General features: G+C 40.3%; 1 pseudogene; it reads right to left on the bottom strand.

Annotated features, from left to right (window-relative positions):
* Positions 1-6,286: 6,286 nt before the first annotated feature.
* On the bottom strand, positions 6,287-9,368 carry LOC129494149 (10 kDa heat shock protein, mitochondrial-like; annotated as a pseudogene).
* Between the last annotated feature and the right edge of the window lie 2,745 nt (positions 9,369-12,113).

The raw sequence follows: 12,113 nt of genomic DNA, 5'->3' as shown, positions 1-12,113 counted from the left end.
CCACCGCAGCCACCTGAGCCACAAGAAAATCCATCCCATTTCCACCTTGTACCTCTGTCTCCTATATTGTTGGAGTCTAGCTGGCAGGACCCGATCCATATCCAGAATTCTAGATGCCAGGGCATCTGGGAAATGTGGTGTTTAGCTTTTTAGACCCTCAAAATAGGAGACAAATAAAATGGATATTGAGGGAATAAATCCAAAAATCTACCACAAGAGGCAAGCAAACTCCCCACAAGTCCTTTTCCTTCTGTAGGATGCCATGCTCCCTCCACTGCCAGGAGGGTTAGGAAGTAGTTCATGAGAAGAGAATGTGCTGAGGTTGGCAGAGGGGAGGGGGAAGGACAACACGGTTGAGCTACTGAACTAAGCAACCTTGGAACGGCTCTCCTCTGGATTTGCTATATTAGATAATAAATCTCATTCTTTAAGCCAGGGAAGTTACATTTTTACCCAATCCCTTCTCCTTGCGGTTAGGGTCTCACAATGTATGAACTTAACAACTGTGCCTTCTGTTTTTTCAATCTCGGCTACAATTCTACAAAGTTTTTTTCTGAAGCACTGAACTTATTATTGTATCTATAGAGAGCTGTGGCAGTCACTTTTTTTTTTTTAAGGTTTTATCCATTTATCTGAGAGAGAGAGAAAGAGAGGGAGCACACAAGTGAGGGAAGGAGGGGCAGAGGGCGAGGGAGCAGCAGATTCCTCAAGGAGCAAGAAGGCCAACATGGGGCTTAATCCCAGGACCTGGGAATCACAACCGAAGCTGAAGGCAAAGCCTTAACCAACTGAGCCACTCAGGAGCCCTTGGGGTAGTTACTTAAATGGTAAGATTTTAGAGGTCCAGGGAAGACTCCAAGTTCAAATATCTTCCCCTCAATTGCATACAGAGACTTCACCAATAGAAAGTCATTTCTTTTTTTTTTTTTTTAAGATTTTATTTATTGGGGGATCCCTGGGTGGCGCAGCAGTTTGGCACCTGCCTTTGGCCCAGGGCACGATCCTGGAGACCCGGGATTGAATCCCACGTCGGGCTCCCGGTGCATGGAGCCTGCTTCTCCCTCTGCCTGTCTCTCTCTCTCTCTTTCTCTCTCTCTCTCTCTCTGTGACTATCATAAATAAATAAAAAATTTTTTTAAAAAGATTTTATTTATTAAAAAATTAAAAAACATTTTTTTTTAAGATTTTATTTATTTATCCTTGAGAGACACACACAGAGAGAGGCAGAGACACAGGCAGAAGGAGAAGCAGGCCCCATGCAGGGAGCCGGACATGGGACTCGATCCTGAGTCTCCAGGATCACGCCCTGGGCCAAAGGTGGTGCTAAACGGCTGAGTCACCTAGGCTGCCTAGAAAGTCTTTCTTTGAGGGGTGCCTGGCTGGCTCAGTCAATACAGCATGTGATTCTTGATCTCTGGGTTGTGAGTTCAAACCCCATATTGGGCATAGAGCTTACATTAAAAGAAAAAAAAGTCATTGCTTTGAGTTGGGACTATATTTTTTTTTAGAGAGGAAGTTGGGGATGCTGAGCAGCAGAGGAAGACGGAGAGAGAGAATCTTAAGCAGGCTCCCTGCCCAGTGTAGAACCTGATGCTGGGCTCAATCTCACAACCCTGAGATCATGCATGACCTGAGCCAAAAAACAAGTCAGACGCTCAACCAACTGAGCTACCGAGGTGCCGCTGGGTTGAGACTTTTTAATCTCAAAAAGTAATTTTTAATTTCTGGATGGGATTATGTAATATCTAGGAGTTGCTTAAAAGTTATCCAGTGACAGGGCACCCGGCTGGGTCAGTCCAAAGAGTATGCAACTCGATCTCAGGGTGGAGAGTTCAAGCCCCACCCCTTGGGTGTAGAAGTTACTAAAATAAATAAATAAACTTAAAAAAATATTCAGTGAAGGGGATGAGGAAAAGTAGAAATAAAATGCAATTGGCCTAAAGTGGATACAATTGTTGAAACTAGGTAATGGGTACATATGAGTAAAAGCCAAAAAAACACAAAAAACTTTTGCATATTTTTGAAATTTGTCATCTTAGCCAGCTTAAAGAAATCATCTTGAAAATTATAAATACTTCACCTGAGGCCTATACATTAAGAGATTATTAAGTATTAAGCCTTAGAGAGGCATTAGATGCTCAAGTTACTCTGCAATGCAACAACCGTACTAAAACCTTAGTTTGTATACAGAGACTTCACTCACGGATGCGAGCTTTGCTGGAAGGAAAAAAAGGATAAGGGAGAGGTTGTACATGGTACAGTGACCATATCCTACTAAAGTCACATCGACGTGGGGGCGCCTGGGTGGCTCAGTCAGTTAAGCATCTGCCTTCGGCTCAATTCTTGATCTCAGGGTCCTGGAATCAAGCCCCATGTCGGGAGCTCCCGGCTCAGTGGGGAATCTGCTTCTCCCTCTTCCAAATAAAGAAAGGAAATCTTTTTAAGAATTAAAAAAAAAAAATTAAAAATAGGGATGCCTGGCTCAGTGGTTGAGCACCCGCCTTCAGCCCAGGGAGTGATCCCAGAGTCCCGGGATCAAGTCCTACATCGGGCTCCCTGCATGGAGCCTGCTTCTCCCTCTGCCTGTGTCTCTGCCTCTCTCTCTGTGTCTCTTGTGAATAAATAAAAATCTTGAAAGATAAATTTAAAAAAAAGTCACATTGACATGTTTTGTTGGTCCACACAATGTGTAGTAAGGCAGGCTTAAAATAATTTTATTACCTACTTTCAAGTATTAAAAAATTTTATGTAAGCGAATTCAGATTTTCATCTTCTATTAAAAGCGTGCAATCTTGGACACCTTGTGGCTTAGTCAGTTGAGTGTGGGCTCTTGACTTTGGCTCAGGTCGTGATCTCAGGGTCCTGGAATTAAGCCCCACATTGCTGAGTGTGGAGCCTTCTTGAGACTCTCTGTCTCCCTCTCCCTATTCCCCTCCCCAACATGCACGTGCAGGTGCTCTTTCTCTCTCTAAATTAAATACATAAATCTTAAAAAAAAAAAAAAGGAAAAAAAGTATGAGATCTGTCCAAACTGGAACCTCATTTCTACAAGCAACATTCAATCCCTGGTTTGCCAGACCTCACCAAGCCTGTTTCCTGCAGTGACATTCAGTATAGATAGCAGAGCCAGACTGCTAAGGGTTTGAATCCTGACTCCACTACTTTGTGCTCTTGGACAGTAATTTATTCTCTCTGAGCCACTATTTCCTCATGTGTAAAACGGGAATTATAGGAGCGTCTGGATGGCTCAGTCAGTTAAGTGTCTGACTCTTGTTTTCCACTTAGGTCGTGATCTCAGGTTCATGAGATTGAACCCTGTGTCGGGCTCCACACTCACAGAGGAGCCTGCTTAAGGCTCTTTCTCCCTCCCCCTGCCCCTCCCTCCTTCCCTCTCCCCCCGCCCCCCCTCACAAGTCTGTGTGCACACTCCCTCTCTACAATAAATAAATAAATAAATAAATAAATAAATAAATAAATAAATTTTTTAAATGGGGGTATAACAGTATCTATGTCAATGCATTATAAAGAGGAATAAATGAGTCAAAATCTGTCAAGTGCTTAGAACAGTGCTGGCACATACTAAGAGCAAATAAGGATTTCTAATCAACACTGGCATCATCACTATAGTTTTCTTGGCCCCTGTAAGTATTTGAGTTTACCATCCCTGACTCAAATTCTCAAACTTCAGTGTTTATTAGAAACACGTACTGGGATGTCTGGGTGGCTCAGGGCGTGAACCCAGAGTCCCAGGATCGAGTCCCATGTCAGGTTCCCTGCATGGAGCCTGCTTCTCCCTCTGCCTGTGTCTCTGCCTCTTTCTCTGTCTCATGAATAAATAAGTAGAACCTTTAAAAAAAATCGTGTATAGCTTTAAATGCAATTTATCAGATCCCAAAGGAAGCTTGTTCAGTGGGTCCAATTTGGGGACAGGGATGTGCATTTTAACAAGCAGACAGATGGTCAAATTTTTTTTTCAAATTTTTTTTTATATTGCACCCCGTCAGTAAACATTTCGACAAAGAACCCTCAACATGACCTTCACTTATTTTTATGCAGTTAATTACATCAATCACAAAACCAATATATTATTTGCATTATAAAATTGGGCAATAACATTTTAGAAGGCTGAACTAATGATAATTTTAAAAATTATTTATTCTTCACAAAATCAAGACTTCTTGTTCTTACTAAAAATGTTGTCAGTACTAACTATGTAGTGAAAGCAAAATGACTAATTGTGGTCCTTTAAAATATTTGCATTGAAACAGCAATTCATAAAAACACTAAGTTCAGTTTATGGTACTTTGCTCTTAATGGCTATCAAAGCCAGAAATATATTTCATAAACAGTTGATATATAATAAACACCTTAGGGCAAAGTTTATCAATAATGATAACAGATAGAAATCCTTAATTCAAAGGGCCTTCATAATTTTCTATATCTAGCCCAATTCTCATCAGATCTGATTAGATCTACATCCTTGTTTTTATATTGTAAAGTAGTTTTCTAAGAGTTTGTCATTATATGTCATTTCCTTGTTAGCTCCTGCCCACAATGTTCATGTTACCTTCAATGTGTGATTTCTCAGATTTTTGGGGCTTGGGATCTCTTTCTACATTAAAAATTATAGACCTCAAAGAGATGTTTTCTGGTGTGGTTATATATCTTTTGATATTTATCATATTGGAAATTAAAACAGAGACAATTTTAAGAACAAGAATCCCAAGCACACCTTCCATTTGTAGCAGAATGATGACATCATCCATGACACGAAGCCTCTAGAAAACCCCACTGCATACTCGGGAGACTTTGAGCGTGGAAACAGGCACATAATGTCTTAGTGCTATGTATTTGGGGCTCTCAGATCTCCTGTGAGTCCCCAGACCACGCTTGGAGAATCGTAGCTCTGGGGGATTTTTTTTTTTTTTTTTTTTAGGCTTCACTTTCAATGAGGGGTTTGAACTTGTAACCCAGAGATCAAACATTGCATGTTCCACTGACTGAGTCAGCCAGGCACTTCTCTTGGGAGGATCTTTGTAAAGCCATAGATTAATTTTGTGAGGGTTGGCTTCATTAAAATTAGGTAATACAACCTATACATCTAGTAATTAGGCTTGTGTAATCTGCAATTGGCTTAGTATTCTAAAGTGTGATGATGCCTCCATGTCAGCAACACCAAGTCTTTCCTAAGAAAAATATATTTGACACTGAATGACCGATGTATGAGTGACAGGGTGCCAGAGTCAAAAATCGGTGGCTCAGTGGTTGAGCATAGGCCTTTGGTTCAGGGCATGATCCTGGGGTCCTGTGATCAAGTCCCCCATGGGGCTCCCTGCATGAAGCCTGCTTCTCCCTCTGCCTGTGTCTCTGCCTCTCTCTGTGTGTCTCTTATGAATAAATAAAATCCTTTTTAAAAATCCACATACTAAATACTAATTGAGCCTAATTTTACATTTACTCAAAGATAAGAATAAATACAAGGTATACTACTTATTCCAACATCCCATGTAGTCTAGAGTCTACTTTAGATCACTAGGAGTTCTTAGTGCATCGGGTGTGACCTAACAGAACAGCCCAGGAGAGGGCTTTAGGGTAGGTTGTGTCCCCTAAAAAGATATTTTGAAGTCTTAACACACCCACCCTTCACCCTATACCTATGAATGTGACCTTACTTGCAAACAGTCTTTGGAGATGTCATCAAGTTAAACTGGAGCCATACGGGATTAGGGTGGGTCCTAATCCAATGACTGGTGTCCTTCCAAGAAAAGAGAAATCTTTGGATACAAAGATACAAAAGACACAGAGACAGAGGGGAGAAGACCCCAGGACCCGAGGGAGAGATTGAGAGGAGCACATCTACAAGGAAGGAATGTCAAGGGTGTGGGCAGCCACTGGAGCTAGGAAAAAATGAGGAACGATTCTTCCTTAGCACCTGCACATGGCCCTACCAATGCCTTGATCTCTGACTTCTAGCCTCCAGACCTGTGAAGGAATACATTTGTTTGTTTGTTTGTTTGTTTGTTTGTTTGTTTGTTTGTTTTAAAGTAAGCGATGCCCAGTGTGGGGCTTGAAGTCATAGCCCTGGGTCACAAGTGGCAGGCTCTTCTGATGGAGTCAGCTGGGAGCTCCAATATTTCTGTTGCTTTAAGCCAGTTTGTCATAGCAGCAGTAGGGAACTAATAGAGGGTCCCATGTCTGGAGAGGGCTTTTGGGTCTTTGAGAAAAAATCTGAGGGCAGGGCTGGGAAAGACAAAGGTGCTATTTTTCAGTGTTGCTTTTTTTTTTTTTTTTCAGTTTGGATACCATTAGTTTATTATAAAAGAGAGACATGAAAATTATTTACATGATGCAAGATTTCACAACTTCACTGGAATGGGCAGCTTCGCTTCATGCCATTTTAATAGTGATTTCAGTCCACATACTTTCCGAGAATGTCACCATCTCTAAATAAGAAATAATCCTTGTCATCTACAACTACTTTGGTGCCTCCATATTCTGGGAGAAGAACTTTATTTCCAACTTTCACACTAACTGGTTCAATCTCTCCACCCTTTCCTTTAGAACCCAATCCAACAGCTACTACTGTTGCTTACAACACTTTTCCTTGAGATTTTTCTGGAAGCATAATACCTCCTTTGGTTACTGTTTCAGCTGCACTCCTTTTGACTAAAACTCAGGTCAAAGAGGGGAAGAAACTTTCTAACCGCCTGCCCTGCCAGGATTCCGGCCACAGCAGCCCCACCTGCTCTGGAGCTGCCACAGCAGCTCTCTCTTTTTTTTATTACTCTTTTATAGTAAGCCCATAGTCTGACCCACAGGCCCTGTGAATGGGAAAAGCCAGTGTTGCTTTTCAGCAAGTTCCTAGCACAGCTCCTTTATTTTATTTTATTTTATTTTATTTTATTTATTTATTTATTTATTTATTTATTTATTTATTTATTTATTTAATTTTCCTAGCACAGCTCCTAATTCTAAGTCACATTCTGAGCAATTATTATGAATGATCTATTTTCTTTATCCTATTTTTTATCTATATACTCATTAGATTTTTTTTAAAAGATTTTATTTATTTATTTGAGAGAGAGCAAGCATGAGAGAAGGGGAGGGACAGAGGGAGAAGTAGACTCCCCACTGAGCAAGGAGCCTGATGTAGGACTCGATGTGGGACTCAATCTCAGGACCCTGGGATCACGATCTGAGCCAAAGAGATACTCAACTGATTTAACCACCCAGGTACCCCTAGATATTTTCTTTCTTTATCCTACTTCTATTTGTTCATTCTTTTACAGTCAAAGCAAAAATCTATTCTATTTTCTTAACCTACTCTTTATTGTGTGTTTTTTTTTTTTAAGATTTTAATTATTTATTCATGAGAGGCAGAGACACAGGCAGAGGGAGAAGCAGGCTCCATACAGGAAGCCTGTCATGGCACTTGATCCCGGGTCTCCAGCATCACACCCAAGGCTGCTGCATTAAAACATAAAACACTATGCCACCAGGGCTGCCCTTTATTATGTATTTCAATATGTTCATTTGACTCTGCAACTGTGAGGCCTCAGTAAATATTTGTTTTCTAACTAATGTAAAAGATCTTCTAAAGGATACACATCATAGAAAGACTTAAATTTCTGCACCTTAGGGAGAGTCCATAAAAGAGAATAAGAAGTTCTCTTTTATGCTAAATATGTGTTGACTTAATTTTTTGTCTGTGTGTTGACTTAATTTAATGTTTCTTGTGCAGGGCAGCCCAGGTGCCTCAGCGGTTTAGCGCCATCTTCGGCCTCAGGCGGGATCCTGGAGACCCGGGATCGAGTCCCACGTGGGGCTCCCTGCATGGAGCCTGCTTCTGCCTCTGCCTGTGTGTCTGCCTCTCTCACTCTCCGTGTCTCTCATGAATAAATAAATAAAATCGTTTTAAAAAATTGTTTCTTGTTCATAAATTTGAGTAGAAGCACTCCACCACTGATAAGAGCTTTTACCTATGTTCTTTTTTATGTTTAGGGTCACCAAAGTGTCCAGATGACTTCACTGTTTAGAATATATCATATCAAGCACCTGAGTAGCTCAATCTGTTAAGCATCTGCCTTCAGCTCAGGTCATGATCCCAGGTCTGGGATCCATCCCATGTTAGGCTCCCTGCTGAGCAGGGAGCCTGCTTCTCCCTCAGCCTGTGTCTCTGCCTCTCTCTCTCTGTGTCTCTCATGAATAAATAAATAAAATCTTTAAAAAAAATACTGGAATTAAAATTAAAAAACAAATAGGTTCTTAAGAAAATGTGTCAAACCTCCGGTGATTTTTGTGTGTGTGCTGTTAAGGTTAAGCATTTTCTCAAAAAAAAAAAAAAAGTAAATGAATTCAGATGAGTTCCTGTAAGTGGTTGTAAGCTCACAACCCTGAGATCAAGAGTCATGTGCTCCACTGACTGAGCCAGCCAAGTGCCCCCTGAGATCTCTTATTAATTAATTTCCTTGAGTCTTCTTAAATTTATGTGGAATTTTGATGGTTATACTATCTCTACTAGTAATCTGCTCCATAAACGTGCCTGTGTTATAAAGTAGCACTTTTGCTTTTTTATCCTTAAACGAACCCTTTCAATTTACAAGATTTTTCTCACTCTAATACTGTCATTGAAATAATTATGAGGGGTGCTGGCTAGAGGAGTTTAGAGCATCTGACCCTTGATCTCAGGGTTGAGAATTCAAGCCCCACATTGGGTGTGCAACCTATCTAAAAAAAAGAGAGAAAGAATTATGACATGATGTACTTAAGCAAAAAGAAAAGCAAATGCAAAGAAGAAATAATAGTAAGCTCAGATAAATGAAATATGAATTGTCTTCTATTGAAATAATTATGTATATAAAGAAAATAAAAATGATCTCTTGAATGTTTGACAGACCGTAGAATGGTCTGATTTGAAATAGATGTTTTTGTTTGTTTGTTTGTTTGTTTTTTGTTTTTTTTTGAAATAGATGTTTTTATAATTCTTAGAGGCATATATATTTTAGAACATATAATACCTATGTACCTGTAGGCATATATAATAAATAAAGCACATATACATATATAATTCTCGGAAGCATAAAATATTTCAAACAGGAATGAGTTTATCTTATTATTCACATTCATGAAAGAAACCTATAAATTGAGACTATTTCAATGAATGAGTTCAAAGAAACTGAGGTACATTAAGATTTTGAAGAGTCTATATGACCCAAGAGAAATTTGATCGGGCAATGTCAAACCAAGAATGGTTAGGAACGCTCCACAGGAATGGAAAAAGCTTTTATAGAACAAGCAAAAGCAAAGCAAGGAAATGATTTGATTGGCTATAACTTAGAGTAGCCTTATTTGGGAAAAACCACCGTCATATTGTGATTAGAGTTGTTCTTAAGTTTTGATTTCTTCACTTTGAGGCATTTATAGGACTTGACTCTGGTTTAGGTTTAGTTTCACTTACACAGGCTATCAAGACATTAGAGCCACCACAGTCTAATGGGCTCCATGTTCAATCACTTTAACAATGGTAATATTAGAAAAAAATCTGAAAATCATTGGTTCTTCTTTAACCAAAGAAGTATTTAGCTAATAGTTTGGGGTAAATGCTGTGAACATTTAAAAATTATAATGACTATAAAAAATTGTGGCTACAAAAATATTACATCATAATGGTGGGTCACCCCATGGTGGTTTGGTTTATACCTTCCTTTTTTTTAAAAAAAAAGATTTTATTCATTTATTCATGAGAGACACACACAGAGAGAGAGGCAGAGACACAGGCAGAGGTCGAAGCAGGCTCCACGCAGGGAGCCTGATCTGGGACTCGATCCAAGGACTCGATCCAGGGACTCCAGGATCAGGCACTGAGCTGAAGGCAGATGCTTAACCGCTGAGCCACCCAGAGGTCCCAGTTTATACTTTCCTGATGATTAGTGATGTTGAGCATCTTTATGGCAGCATTAGTTACAATAGCCAAGATATGGAAGCAACCTAGATGTCCATTGATAGATGAACGCGTAAGGAAAATGCGGTATTCATATGATTTCATTCATATGTGGAATTTAAGAAACAAAAACAAACAAGCAAAGAAAAAAGAGAGAAAGAGAGGGAGACAAACCAAGAATCAGACTCTTAACTATAGAGAACAAATTAATGGTTCCCAGGGTGGGGGGTGATGGGTGAAATAGGTGATGGGAATTAAAGAATACACTTATTATGATGAAAAAAAAAGAGGGAAATTTGTGGTGATGGAAGTGTTCTAAATCTTGACTGTATCAATGTCAAGATCCTGATTATGATATTTACTGTAAGCACAATGGGTAAAGAGAATGTAATATCTCTGTATTATATCACAGCAACATGTAACTTTACAATTAGTTCAAAATATAATAAGTTTATTTTTTAAAATATTTTATTTATTTAGGGAACCCCGGGTGGCTCAGCAGTTTGGCGCCTGCCTTTGGCCTAGGGCATAATCCTGGAGACCCAGAATTGAGTCCTGCGTTGGGCTCCCTGCATGGAGCCTGCTTCTCCCTCTGCCTGTGTCTCTCCTCCCTCTCTCTCTCTGTGTGTGTCCCTCATGAATAAATAAGTAAAACCTTTAAAATATACATATATATGTATATATGTATATTTTAAATTTATTTATATGAGAGTGAGATCATGAGCAAGGGCAGGGGCAGAAGAAGAAGCATACTCCCCACTGAGCAGGAACCCCAACATCAAGCTTGACCCAGGACCCTGGGACCACATCCTGAGCCAAAGGTAGATGCCCAACTGACTTAGCCACCCAGGCACTCCCAAAAAGTTTAATTTAAAAAAGGAGTATCAGGGATGCCTGGGTAGATGAGTCAGTTGAGCATCTGACTTGATTTTGGCCCAGGTCATGATCTCAGGGTCCTGGGATCAAGCCCTGGTCCAGCTGCCTGCTCAGTGGGAAGCCTGCTTGAGGATTCTTCCTCTCTCTCCCTTTGCCCCTCCCCCACACTCTCTCTCTCAAATAAATAAATCTTTTTTTATTTAAAGATTTTATTTATTTATTCATGAGAGACACAGAGAGAGAGGCAGAGACACAGGCAGAGGGAGAAGCAGGCTCCATGTAGGGAGCCTGATGTGGGACTCGATCCCCGGTCTCCAGGATCAGGCCCCGGGCTGAAGACGGCGCCAAACCGCTGAGCCACCCGGGCTGCCCCTCAAATAAATAAATCTTAAAAAAAACCCTTGGGATCCCTGGGTGGCGCAGAGGTTTAGCGCCTGCCTTTGGCCCAGGGCGCGATCCTGGAGACCCGGGATCGAATCCCACATCAGGCTCCCGGTGCATGGAGCCTGCTTCTCCCTCTGCCTGTGTCTCTGCCTCTCTCTCTCTCTCTGTGTGACTATCATAAATAAATAAATAATTAATTAAAAAAAACTTAAAAAAAAACCTTAAAAAAATTTTAATGCATAATCAATTTAAAAAGATATATAATTATATATATGTACATACATATATATTATTAGTCATAAAAAAAGAATGAAATCTTGCCATTCTCAACAACATGGATGGACATGGAGGTTAGTTATTATGTTAGGTAAAATAAGTTAGAAAAAGACAAATATGTGATTTCAGTTATGTGTGTGATCTAAGAAAACAAAACAAAAATAAACAAAACTTAAACAGACTCATAATACAAAAACAAACTGATGGTTAGCAGAGGATAGGTAGGTGGAAGGTGGAAGGATGGGTGAAATCCACAGGGATGAAGAAGTGCAAACTCCCAGGAACAAGATAAGTTAGTCATGGGATGAGAAGTACATCGGGAATCCAGTCAATAATATTGTAACATTGTTTGGTGACCGATGGTGACTATGCTTATCATAGTGAGCTTTTCAAAATGTACATAAATATCAAATCACTGTGTTGTACACTTGAAACTCATAGAATATTGTATGTCAGCTATACCTCCATTAAAAAGAAAAGGGTAGGGACGCCCAGGTGGCTCAGTGGTTGAGCATCTGCCTTCGGCCCAGGGCGTAATCCTAGGATCTGGGATCGAGTCCCACATCGGGCTCCCCACAGGGAGCCTGCTTCTCCCTCTGCCTGTGTCTCTGCCTCTGTGTGTGTGTCTCTCAGGAAT

Source organism: Nyctereutes procyonoides, unplaced genomic scaffold (genome assembly GCF_905146905.1).
Source record: "Nyctereutes procyonoides isolate TBG_1078 unplaced genomic scaffold, NYPRO_anot_genome, whole genome shotgun sequence".
In the NCBI taxonomy this organism is placed as follows: Eukaryota; Metazoa; Chordata; class Mammalia; order Carnivora; family Canidae; genus Nyctereutes; species Nyctereutes procyonoides.
Note: the sequence above shows the minus strand (reverse complement) of the source record. Positions and strands in the feature narration are given on the sequence as shown.